The sequence below is a fragment of the Zingiber officinale genome, chromosome 3B (assembly GCF_018446385.1).
Source record: "Zingiber officinale cultivar Zhangliang chromosome 3B, Zo_v1.1, whole genome shotgun sequence".
NCBI lineage: Eukaryota > Viridiplantae > Streptophyta > Magnoliopsida > Zingiberales > Zingiberaceae > Zingiber > Zingiber officinale.
The window spans coordinates 44571950-44583232 of NC_055991.1; the positions used below are offsets into that span (position 1 = coordinate 44571950).

The 11283-nt window shown below is 40.2% G+C and overlaps 2 long non-coding RNA genes across 3 annotated transcripts; both read left to right on the top strand.

The window, feature by feature from the left end:
• The first annotated feature begins 2164 nt into the window (after nucleotides 1–2164).
• On the top strand, nucleotides 2165–3277 carry LOC121968252. Of its 2 annotated transcripts, none has more exons than XR_006108024.1 (3): nucleotides 2165–2238; nucleotides 2342–2470; nucleotides 3217–3277. It is a non-coding gene; the product is annotated as an uncharacterized LOC121968252 (long non-coding RNA). The 2 variants fall into 2 exon arrangements; XR_006108023.1 differs by having other exon boundaries at nucleotides 2214–2238; nucleotides 2323–2470.
• Nucleotides 3278–9251: 5974 nt separating this feature from the next.
• Nucleotides 9252–10536, top strand: LOC121968253. The gene is made up of 3 exons (XR_006108025.1): nucleotides 9252–9497; nucleotides 9601–9729; nucleotides 10476–10536. It is a non-coding gene; the product is annotated as an uncharacterized LOC121968253 (long non-coding RNA).
• Nucleotides 10537–11283: the final 747 nt, after the last annotated feature.

An 11283-nucleotide genomic window follows, 5' to 3' on the forward strand; every position in this document is an offset into this window, starting at 1 on the left:
CTAACATTGGAGAATATGCATCTGAATGAAAGGGTGAAAGAATTAATCGAATTATTAGAAAATAGAGCCATGCAAGGTCAATCAAGCGAGTGTGTACTCGAGCCACAAGACCCAGTTGCCTTTGGAACAAGGAGTAGGAGAGTACGTGACCCTAGTCGGTATAATTATAGAGATACTCCAATTGATAGTCCATTGTGGCAAAAACTTTTACCTAAGAGGAAGTGAAGCAAAGTAGAAATATGCAAGCTTATTGAGAACATCATAGCAGTAGAAGAGACTGAAAAAATTGTAAAAGAAAGTGAAGCTAAAGATGTTATTGACAAGGGCAAAGGAAAACTTGATGCAGTTGATATGGAAGGAGAAACAAAGGTTATCAAAGTGTCAGAAGTCGATTCTAAAGAAGAGGCGAAAAACGATGCACTTTGGATTGCACAACTCAACAAAATAAGAAAACAAGTCATTGCCGTAAGTGTGTATCTACATATTAATTAGTTTTAGATGTTAGATTTAAATTATTAATTCAATGTGTTTAATGTCTCTGGTCATAGTATATGAAGAAGCAATTTAAGACTTCGAAGAATAAAATATAAGACAAAGATGTGGCCTACCTGTTAAAACAATTGGAAAACCTAAAGTATGGTAGTGTGGATTCTGAAATACATACTCTATTCAAATCAATGAAAAATGTTGAAAATTATCTGGTTCCTTAATTTATTATAGTAATTGATTTACTTTGTAGGTGTACAACTAATTATGTTTGGGAGGAACCACCCTTTGGTTTAATTGTGGCTTCCTTCTTATCTGGTGTGAATGGAGAGGTGTTCACAAAAGGGGAGTTAATAAGCACCTATTGTAAAATTTTGTTTAGGGGGGCATCCTCATCTGGTTATTCTACCTTCTTCACTATAAGGAATTTAAATGATTTGATAATATATAATATCTTACGAGATTTTATTATTTTGTTAAGTAAATCTACCTTTGCATATTTGTAGTCGGCCAAAAAATCCACAATGAAGTTTGGCATGCAACAATAAGTGATAAAGATAGATATTGAAGATGAAGGGGTTAGGTATAATTTTATACCTTTGTCCACTGATAGTGCACACTTTCACTTGTTGGTGGTGGACACCAAAGCAATGACTTTCAATCATTATAATTCTCTTGCAAGTAGTTCTAAATCGAAATATACATTTGAATCAGCAGTGAGCATCCAATATTCATGTGTATGTTAGTATTGTAGTATAAATTTAAAATTATATTTGATGTTTCTTACAGGTGTCGAAGATAAAATAATATACTCATGAGCAACTTACTGCTATTCATCTTTATTCAGAAAGTCATCATCCATTAGACAAATGAGTCTCTATCACAATAGAATGTCCACAACAAGAAGCCAAGTAAGTAAATGAGAAACAGTATGAATACAACAATTGTATATTAAATATTAAAGACTAAATTGTTGATGTTATTTACAGCATGTAAGATATCGCAAAATAAATAATAAATATTACTGGACGAAAAATCTTATTGGATTTCTTAGGAATTTTTAGAAATTTTCTGGGATTTAAACGGAGTCCGTATGACCCGTTTTGATGGGATGGATTCGGGGTACCGCGAAGCCTATTTGGGATACCCATTTAAATGGGAGTTGATTAAGGATTTAACTTAAGGTTAATTAACTTAAACCTAAGTTTTATTTTCTTTAAATTTTTCTCCCGATTCACTTCCTTCCCCGATCCCTTCTTCCCTGACTCCCCTCCCCCGCGATCCGATTTCATCGCCAGTCGTCGGGAAGCGACGCCGATCGCCGGCACAAGGCAGCCCTTGATCGTTGAGGAGGAAAGCTACCGCCCCGACCTCTCCCCTTTCTCTCTCCCTCGCCGCGAGTCTCTTTTCTCCCGAGCCCCGAGCCCCTTTCTCTCGATTTCTCCTCGTCGATCGTCGACCCACGAGACGTCGGAGCCAAGCTCGCAAGGTCTCCGATCACCTCTCCTCACCGGATCTTGAAGGTACTAAAGATGTCCAAGCCATCTCTGGAGGTGTGATCGCTTCCTCGGTTGGTCCTTTTCCCCGTCCAGGAGATCCGATTAGGGTTCAATGAGGGGCATAGATCCGCGTCGTCTCAAGCCAATTGAACTTCTCATTCATCCTCTTCAATTCGTTTCTTGGAGAGTGATCGGTTGCTCTTCATCAACCGGATTGGAGTAGGCGAGGGCACCTGGAAAGGACCAAATCTAGGTAAGCTTCATCCGAAATTGGGTGATTTCAAAGACCTTACCTCTTTGTGATGTTCTTCTTGATCTGGACTCTAATAGATTCAAGGGTTTTGCTGTTTTGTGAGGTTGTTCTTGTTCTGGATTGGAGGAAGGCATCGGATCAAGGTATTGGTAGATTTCTCTTCTACCGATCACTGCTTCTCCACTTCTTGAAGCTGTGGAGGTCACGGGTGAGGAGGCAAGGGACTATTGAGGTGAGTTTTGTATTATGAATTAGGGTTTAAGCAAATCATTTGCTGTATGGTTGGATTATGGATTTATTCTAGGGAGGATAGGTGTGTGTGTGTGCTTGTAGCTTATGGACAGGGGTCATGGGGTTGTGAGCTACTGGATTAGCTGCTTCATCTTAAGGTAAGTGTTTTTCTAGTGATGTACTACTAGTTTTCTTATTAGAGTGCTACTCTATTGGGTTTTCTAAGGGATTGTAGAATTGATTCTTGATGTTAGTAGATGACATGTAGATTAAACGATGGTGTTAAATGAATTAATTGATTTGAATTTGGGATTTGGTTGTGATAAGTTGATTTGTGATGGTTATTTGGTGAATGATTTATGTAAATGGATACATGATCATTATTTGTATGTGTTGGATTGATTGAGGTTTATATTGGGTTGAAATTTGTGGATATGATGATTGGTTGATGTGGATTATTATGTGATCATTCTTGAGATCATTGGATTGCTTTTTGGTTGGATTGTCTGATGTGGTGGTTTGGTTAGTTGTAGATGATGATGTTAGGTTGTTGTGGATTTAGGATGAGTTTGGATTAGTGAGTTTTGGATTGATTAATAGATTGTGGATTATGTTTGGATCTAGAAGGAGTTGAATTAAGGAATTAGGTAAGTTACTTCGATTAGGGCTTTCCCTAATTAGATTGGGGAGTTTATTTAGCTATTTGCTACCTATGTAATTAGCTAAATATATATTATGTGATCGCAGGACTTGGATTCGGGACGAGTGTCTCGACGTGGGATTATTTGGCACGATCGACAGATCAAGGCGGGTATTTCTTCCTTTGCCTCTATGTAGTTTTTCTTGTACTTAGTGCATGGTTATTATTGGATGAATTAGGCTGCTTTATCTTCTATCCTGATCGGTTGCTGTTTTTCCTGCATGATACTTATGCTTGACCTTTGTGAACGATCTATTTAATTCATATACAGTCTCCACTCTTGATATCTACTCTGTTGTGATTACACGTGTAGAGTATGTCTTGTAGGGATTGTCGGGCGGTTAGTATTACCATGCTGATTGGGTACATAATGTGGATTGTATATAACTTGGTATGTGTTTTGGGAGTCATCAGGTTGACCCTACATTTGCATGTTGTATGTATACACGTGTTTGGTTATGTACTTTTGGAGGAGTTATGTTGGTTGTATGTTTGTGTTTTATACACGTGTCTGATGTGTTTATTATTGGAGGATACATGTTGATTGTATTTACGATCTATGCATATGTGTCCAGGGGGATTATTGGGGATTCTTAGTTGATTATACATGTGTAGTTGTGTACATGTGTTGGGTGGGATGTGTGGATTTATCATGATGATTATACTCATGTTGGAGGTATTTGTGAGGTTGGGGTTATTGCATGGATGATGATTATATATATATATCATGTTCATCATTCATTGCATCTGATGACCATTATCTCCCTTGTGGTGAGAGAGTCATCAGTTGGTTTGGTTTAGCACCGCCCACTCGGCCACTCATGGGTAGTGGTAGTTGGAGCAGTTGCTGCTAGTCCTGTCGTGCCACCCGGTCACGAGGTTTAGTGAGATCCGCGTTGTGAGCGGTCGGGGACCCCGATGCTATGTAGTTAGAAACTGCTTACTAGCCGTCCGCCTCGACCACCTATAGTGGGTTGGAGGGTAGTACGATGTCACAGACCCAAGCCTCTCGGCCATCAGGGTCGTGGTGTCTAGAGAGGTGGCGGGGTGACCATGGAGCATGCATACACTATTCTTGCATTTGATGCGCGGTGCATCTGCATTTGCATACATGCCTAGTAGATACTAGTTGCATGTGATTGTCGTTGTTGCACTTGATTGAGATATGGTTGTTGCATTTGGTTGCCATACTGCATACATGTCATTTATTTTACATGTATATCGATGTACTTATATTGCACAGTGTCACGGGTATATCCATTGCAGATCCAGTGAGTTTACCGATCTTTGTACCTTGCGTCGATTCCAGATTGGGTATGTATTTACCATTATGTCGGCAGTGGTTTGTGCAGTTTGTAGGTTAGTTATGATTATGTCTGGTTATTACGTCAGGTATGTTCAGATGCATTGATTATGATAGTATGATCATGTTCTTTATTCCCTACTGAGACTGTATACTTGTGTTCTCCATGTTTTATTTGTAGACCATGCACTGTCTTTTCTATTACCCGCTGAGTTACCTATACTCACCACCGCATGTATACATTTATGTTTTCAGGTAGCCTGTAGATGGTTGGTGTCGCTCGGAGTATCCTGTCTGCCGGGTCCTACGTCACATCCGAAGATCGTGATTGTTTTCTTTTGTATATTCTTTTCTTATTTTTGGCATTGTATTTGTGTATAGCCGTGTGGCTATCTTATGGTTTTGGTGTTGTATTTGTTGTATAAGCCTAGCCGGCTAGCAGTGTGTTGATTGTGTTGTATTGGGCTTTCCGTTTTCGTTTTTCCGCTGTGTTGGTTTTTAGTACAGCCGTGTGGGCTGTTTTATATATAACTGCGTGGTTGTGATTGTTTCATTCCAGCCGTGTGGGCTGTTATTATAACTGCGTGGTTGTGTATATAAATATTCCAGCCGCATGTGGCTGATGTATTTTGCTTGTAGTGATGCTTCAGATTGTCACCGGTACAGGGGAGGTTCTGCCGGATTTTTGTCTGACAGGAACTCCTTTGGGGGCGTGACAATTTAGTGGTATCAGAGCGGGTACGATGCCTGCTTTGTTTTGTTTTGGATTTTTGAGATTTATCTGATACCAATTTTTGGTATCAGAGTAGGTACGATGCCTATTATTCGTGTTTTGGATTTCGTGATTCGGTTTTCTTGATGTGACTTTTCGGGTTTTTGGACCAGGCAGCAACAGGACATCTCCAGGCCATAGGAGGTATGTTTGCATATTGTTATCATGCATTTCTGTTGGTGTATGTATTGTTGCTCATATAGTTATGACATGTGTTAGTACTTTTGTTAGTACTTGCCTATTTGTTTGTACCATACATTTCATGTGTAGGGTCAATCACTGATCATGGTTGACCTACTGGAGATCAAGGATTTACAGTCTCAGGGGATTTCCTCATATCATACTACTAGTTGGTTGAGAGTTAGAGTCTCATACTAGTCTTGGTTACTATTAGCTAGATGGTGGATGATATCTGTATACCCATGTTGACTCAGTTAGTAGAGTACCGGTTTACTCCTGTTGATGATTGATTTACTTGGTTGACTTGTGTAGTTATGGTTTGACTGATTTACCCTTGTTGACTTGGGTAGTGGTGTATCGATTTACCTTAGTTAGTTTCATCAGTGGATGATTAATTTACTCTTATTGGATCGGTTAGGAGATGATCGATTTATTTTGTTGGTCCGACCAGTAGGGGACTGACTTACTCTATTTTTAGAGATTCCTATCTGTGGGATGTTTCATACTCGGTTAGATATTTTGACTTGTACCGGGGTAGAAAGGACTGAATTGGCCGTATACCAATATCGGCTTAGTCAGTCTGTAGAGGATTGTCGTATCCGATTCCATGGGGACTTTGACTATGGACTGTCTGTACCTGGTAGGATGACTTAGAAGATACATTCAGATAGGATACCGCACGATGTGGAAAAGTGTAAAGCTACCTGCTTAACACTTATGAGATACATCCATTACTAGGGTGTAGGAGTTGAGGAGTACCTTTGGATATATGATTTGTACTGACGTGAGAGAGTTGAAGTTAGCTGCTTAACCTTTATGTGACCTGGTACCACGTGAAGGAAGAAGCAGAGAATGCTTGTTAGAGATCAGGTCATCACTTAGTGATTTATTTGAGGTGGTTTGGAGAGATAGTAGTTCTTTACCTCTTTCGGTAGCATGGTGGTTTATAAGGCGATGACTAGTAGACTCGCCTATCGTTGTTCCATGGGAGATCCTGACTCATGGGACTATTGGATATGATTAGATATCCATGACGTACTTAGTGATATATACCCCGCATTGGTGCGGAGGAAGTGGTATTAATTGAGTAATACCTAGGAGTTCCGATCGTAACTGGGTATAATTTCAGATGATGATCTTCGAGGGGTAGAGCGTCGATTGACAGATATTTTGATCAGTTGTTGAGTTGTAGCGTTCCTCTATCCTTGTGTTCATTGCTTGATACTGGAGGTTACTGAACCTTAGATGGAGCAATCACAGTATGATGGGGGTACAAGACAATGATTAGACGACTCAACTAACATTGTCTCTATCTAGTGGCTCAAGACCTTGACCACGTGATCATTTTACCAGATCTTGTAGTCTATATCTCATATTAGAGGGGTTGACCTTTTATCGGTATTTGTCGAGGGACATTTATAGATGAGGGTTGCGGAGATACTTGCTTGATGGGTAGATTTTTGGTCAGGAGATTGTGTGACCCTTTGACTTTGGATTGATATTCTTTTACTATGGATATTTGATTATTAGAAAAGATGAGATGATGAGATTTGACAGAATTTATGGATACATTTAGTTTGTTAGTAGTGGAGGTTGAAGGTTGGATACTTTTCTTTGACTCTATCTTTGTTTATGAGACTATCTGATATGATTGATTTATATTGAGGATGATTTTTGATTAGTGGATATTTGACTTGATGATCAGGTGTGGTGATATGGTGTTTGATGTTGATAGTGATGTGGAGTGATAGGTCTGTGATATTTATGGATTTGGTGATTTGTAGTTGGTGATTTGATCATAGGCTTGTTGTTGGGGATCCTACGGTTGAGTGCGCCTATGATACGTACATTATGGGTCATTGGTGTTACCATTTTAGGCATACTGTGCCCTAGACGTTTGATGGATTCGATGTACTTGGTATCATTAGGGAGTTTGGATCAGTTTTCATTGTCTTTATCGGCGATGTTGTGATCTATTCCCGATCCGAGGTGGATCACGTACACTAGCTTCACATAGTTCTAGAGATGTCTCGACGTGAACATCTATATGTGGAGTTAGTAGTACGTATTGTGATTGTCTTTTACGAGTTTTTGGGACACATTGTCTCTGGTAGAGGGATATCAGTGGATCCACAGGGGATAGAGGTTGTTATCGGTTAGGAGTAGTCATAGTCTATACCGGAGATTGATGGAGGATTTCTCTTGCATTGATATGTCGTTGACCGGATTGTCTAGGAAGAGTATGGAATTTTCCTGGATAGATGTTTATGAGATCAGTTTAGATAACTACACCGTCTTAGTTGTACCTTCTAGTGTAGACGGATTTGCACGCTACACAGAGGTATCATACCTGGGGTTTAGTGCAGTTTCGATATAGCATGAGCAGAGTAGTCTCGTGCCAGTAGTTAGAATTCTCGTGTAATGAGAATGAGATTCATTGATTTCCGTGAGAGATTATGTGTGTTCCCGAGCCACTTCTTATCCGGGAGGAGTTACTGCAGGAAACACCTAGATCTGGATTTGCGATACATTCGGGTGACATCTGATGTGTGGAGACATTGGAGCACTCTTATTGGTGGAACGATATGAAGAAAGACCTCGCGGATTCTATAGCTTGATGTTTATTATGTCAGCAAGTGGAGGCTGAACATCAGATGTTAGTAGGATTGTCTCTGTTGGTTTGGATACTAGAGTAGAGTTGGGAGCATGTTTTGACAGATTTTGTTGTGGAATTATCCAAGATATGGAGAGGATATGATGGTTCGGGTAATCATTGTTGGGCGACGACTTGCTCCCTGGCTATTGATTTGTAGGACAGATTCTTTTGGATTGAGTAGCAGGATTATACTCTAGAGGAATTACCGGACTGGATGATATATCTCTGAGGGTTGTTTTGGATGGAGATCCGCGATTTCACATCTTGGTTTTGACTGTGATTACAGTAGACTTTGGATTAGGAGTTTCACTTTAGTATATATTTTCATCTCAGACTGATGGATAGTTTGAGCGCTCTATACATGTGTTGGAGGATTTATTGATAGTGGATTTTGGATTTTAGAGGTGTTTGATTTATCCACAGTTGGCTAGATTGCAGAGTGAGAGTGATTGCAGAGTGAGAGTAGCGGGAGTAGGGTGAGTTCATAGCTCACAGAGTTGCCGCTAGTCACTTGGAGGAGGATTATCATGTTTGGAGATTTGTTTATGATACTTGGATGAGTGACATATGAGTATGTTGATTGGTAGTTACCTTGGAGGAGGGTCCCTAAGTTGACCAGTAAATTTGGGGACCAAATTTTTATTAGTGGGGGAGAATGTAAGATATCGCAAAATAAATAATAAATATTACTGGACGAAAAATCTTATTGGATTTCTTAGGAATTTTTAGAAATTTTCTGGGATTTAAACGGAGTCCGTATGACCCGTTTTGATGGGATGGATTCGGGGTACCGCGAAGCCTATTTGGGATACCCATTTAAATGGGAGTTGATTAAGGATTTAACTTAAGGTTAATTAACTTAAACCTAAGTTTTATTTTCTTTAAATTTTTCTCCCGATTCACTTCCTTCCCCGATCCCTTCTTCCCTGACTCCCCTCCCCCGCGATCCGATTTCATCGCCAGTCGTCGGGAAGCGACGCCGATCGCCGGCACAAGGCAGCCCTTGATCGTTGAGGAGGAAAGCTACCGCCCCGACCTCTCCCCTTTCTCTCTCCCTCGCCGCGAGTCTCTTTTCTCCCGAGCCCCGAGCCCCTTTCTCTCGATTTCTCCTCGTCGATCGTCGACCCACGAGACGCCGGAGCCACGCTCGCAAGGTCTCCGGTCACCTCTCCTCACCGGATCTTGAAGGTACTAAAGATGTCCAAGCCATCTCTGGAGGTGTGATCGCTTCCTCGGTTGGTCCTTTTCCCCGTCCAGGAGATCCGATTAGGGTTCAATGAGGGGCATAGATCCGCGTCGTCTCAAGCCAATTGAACTTCTCATTCATCCTCTTCAATTCGTTTGCTGGAGAGTGATCGGTTGCTCTTCATCAACCGGATTGGAGTAGGCGATGGCACCTGGAAAGGACCAAATCTAGGTAAGCTTCATCCGAAATTGGGTGATTTCAAAGACCTTACCTCTTTGTGATGTTCTTCTTGATCTGGACTCTAATAGATTCAAGGGTTTTGCTGTTTTGTGAGGTTGTTCTTGTTCTGGATTGGAGGAAGGCATCGGATCAAGGTATTGGTAGATTTCTCTTCTACCGATCACTGCTTCTCCACTTCTTGAAGCTGTGGAGGTCACGGGTGAGGAGGCAAGGGACTATTGAGGTGAGTTTTGTATTATGAATTAGGGTTTAAGCAAATCATTTGCTGTATGGTTGGATTATGGATTTATTCTAGGGAGGATAGGTGTGTGTGTGTGCTTGTAGCTTATGGACAGGGGTCATGGGGTTGTGAGCTACTGGATTAGCTGCTTCATCTTAAGGTAAGTGTTTTTCTAGTGATGTACTACTAGTTTTCTTATTAGAGTGCTACTCTATTGGGTTTTCTAAGGGATTGTAGAATTGATTCTTGATGTTAGTAGATGACATGTAGATTAAACGATGGTGTTAAATGAATTAATTGATTTGAATTTGGGATTTGGTTGTGATAAGTTGATTTGTGATGGTTATTTGGTGAATGATTTATGTAAATGGATACATGATCATTATTTGTATGTGTTGGATTGATTGAGGTTTATATTGGGTTGAAATTTGTGGATATGATGATTGGTTGATGTGGATTATTATGTGATCATTCTTGAGATCATTGGATTGCTTTTTGGTTGGATTGTCTGATGTGGTGGTTTGGTTAGTTGTAGATGATGATGTTAGGTTGTTGTGGATTTAGGATGAGTTTGGATTAGTGAGTTTTGGATTGATTAATAGATTGTGGATTATGTTTGGATCTAGAAGGAGTTGAATTAAGGAATTAGGTAAGTTACTTCGATTAGGGCTTTCCCTAATTAGATTGGGGAGTTTATTTAGCTATTTGCTACCTATGTAATTAGCTAAATATATATTATGTGATCGCAGGACTTGGATTCGGGACGAGTGTCTCGACGTGGGATTATTTGGCACGATCGACAGATCAAGGCGGGTATTTCTTCCTTTGCCTCTATGTAGTTTTTCTTGTACTTAGTGCATGGTTATTATTGGATGAATTAGGCTGCTTTATCTTCTATCCTGATCGGTTGCTGTTTTTCCTGCATGATACTTATGCTTGACCTTTGTGAACGATCTATTTAATTCATATACAGTCTCCACTCTTGATATCTACTCTGTTGTGATTACACGTGTAGAGTATGTCTTGTAGGGATTGTCGGGCGGTTAGTATTACCATGCTGATTGGGTACATAATGTGGATTGTATATAACTTGGTATGTGTTTTGGGAGTCATCAGGTTGACCCTACATTTGCATGTTGTATGTATACACGTGTTTGGTTATGTACTTTTGGAGGAGTTATGTTGGTTGTATGTTTGTGTTTTATACACGTGTCTGATGTGTTTATTATTGGAGGATACATGTTGATTGTATTTACGATCTATGCATATGTGTCCAGGGGGATTATTGGGGATTCTTAGTTGATTATACATGTGTAGTTGTGTACATGTGTTGGGTGGGATGTGTGGATTTATCATGATGATTATACTCATGTTGGAGGTATTTGTGAGGTTGGGGTTATTGCATGGATGATGATTATATATATATATCATGTTCATCATTCATTGCATCTGATGACTATTATCTCCCTTGTGGTTGAGAGAGTCATTGGTTTGGTTTAGCGCCGCACACTCGGCCACTCATGGGTAGTGGTAGCTAGAGCAGTTGCCGCTCGTCCT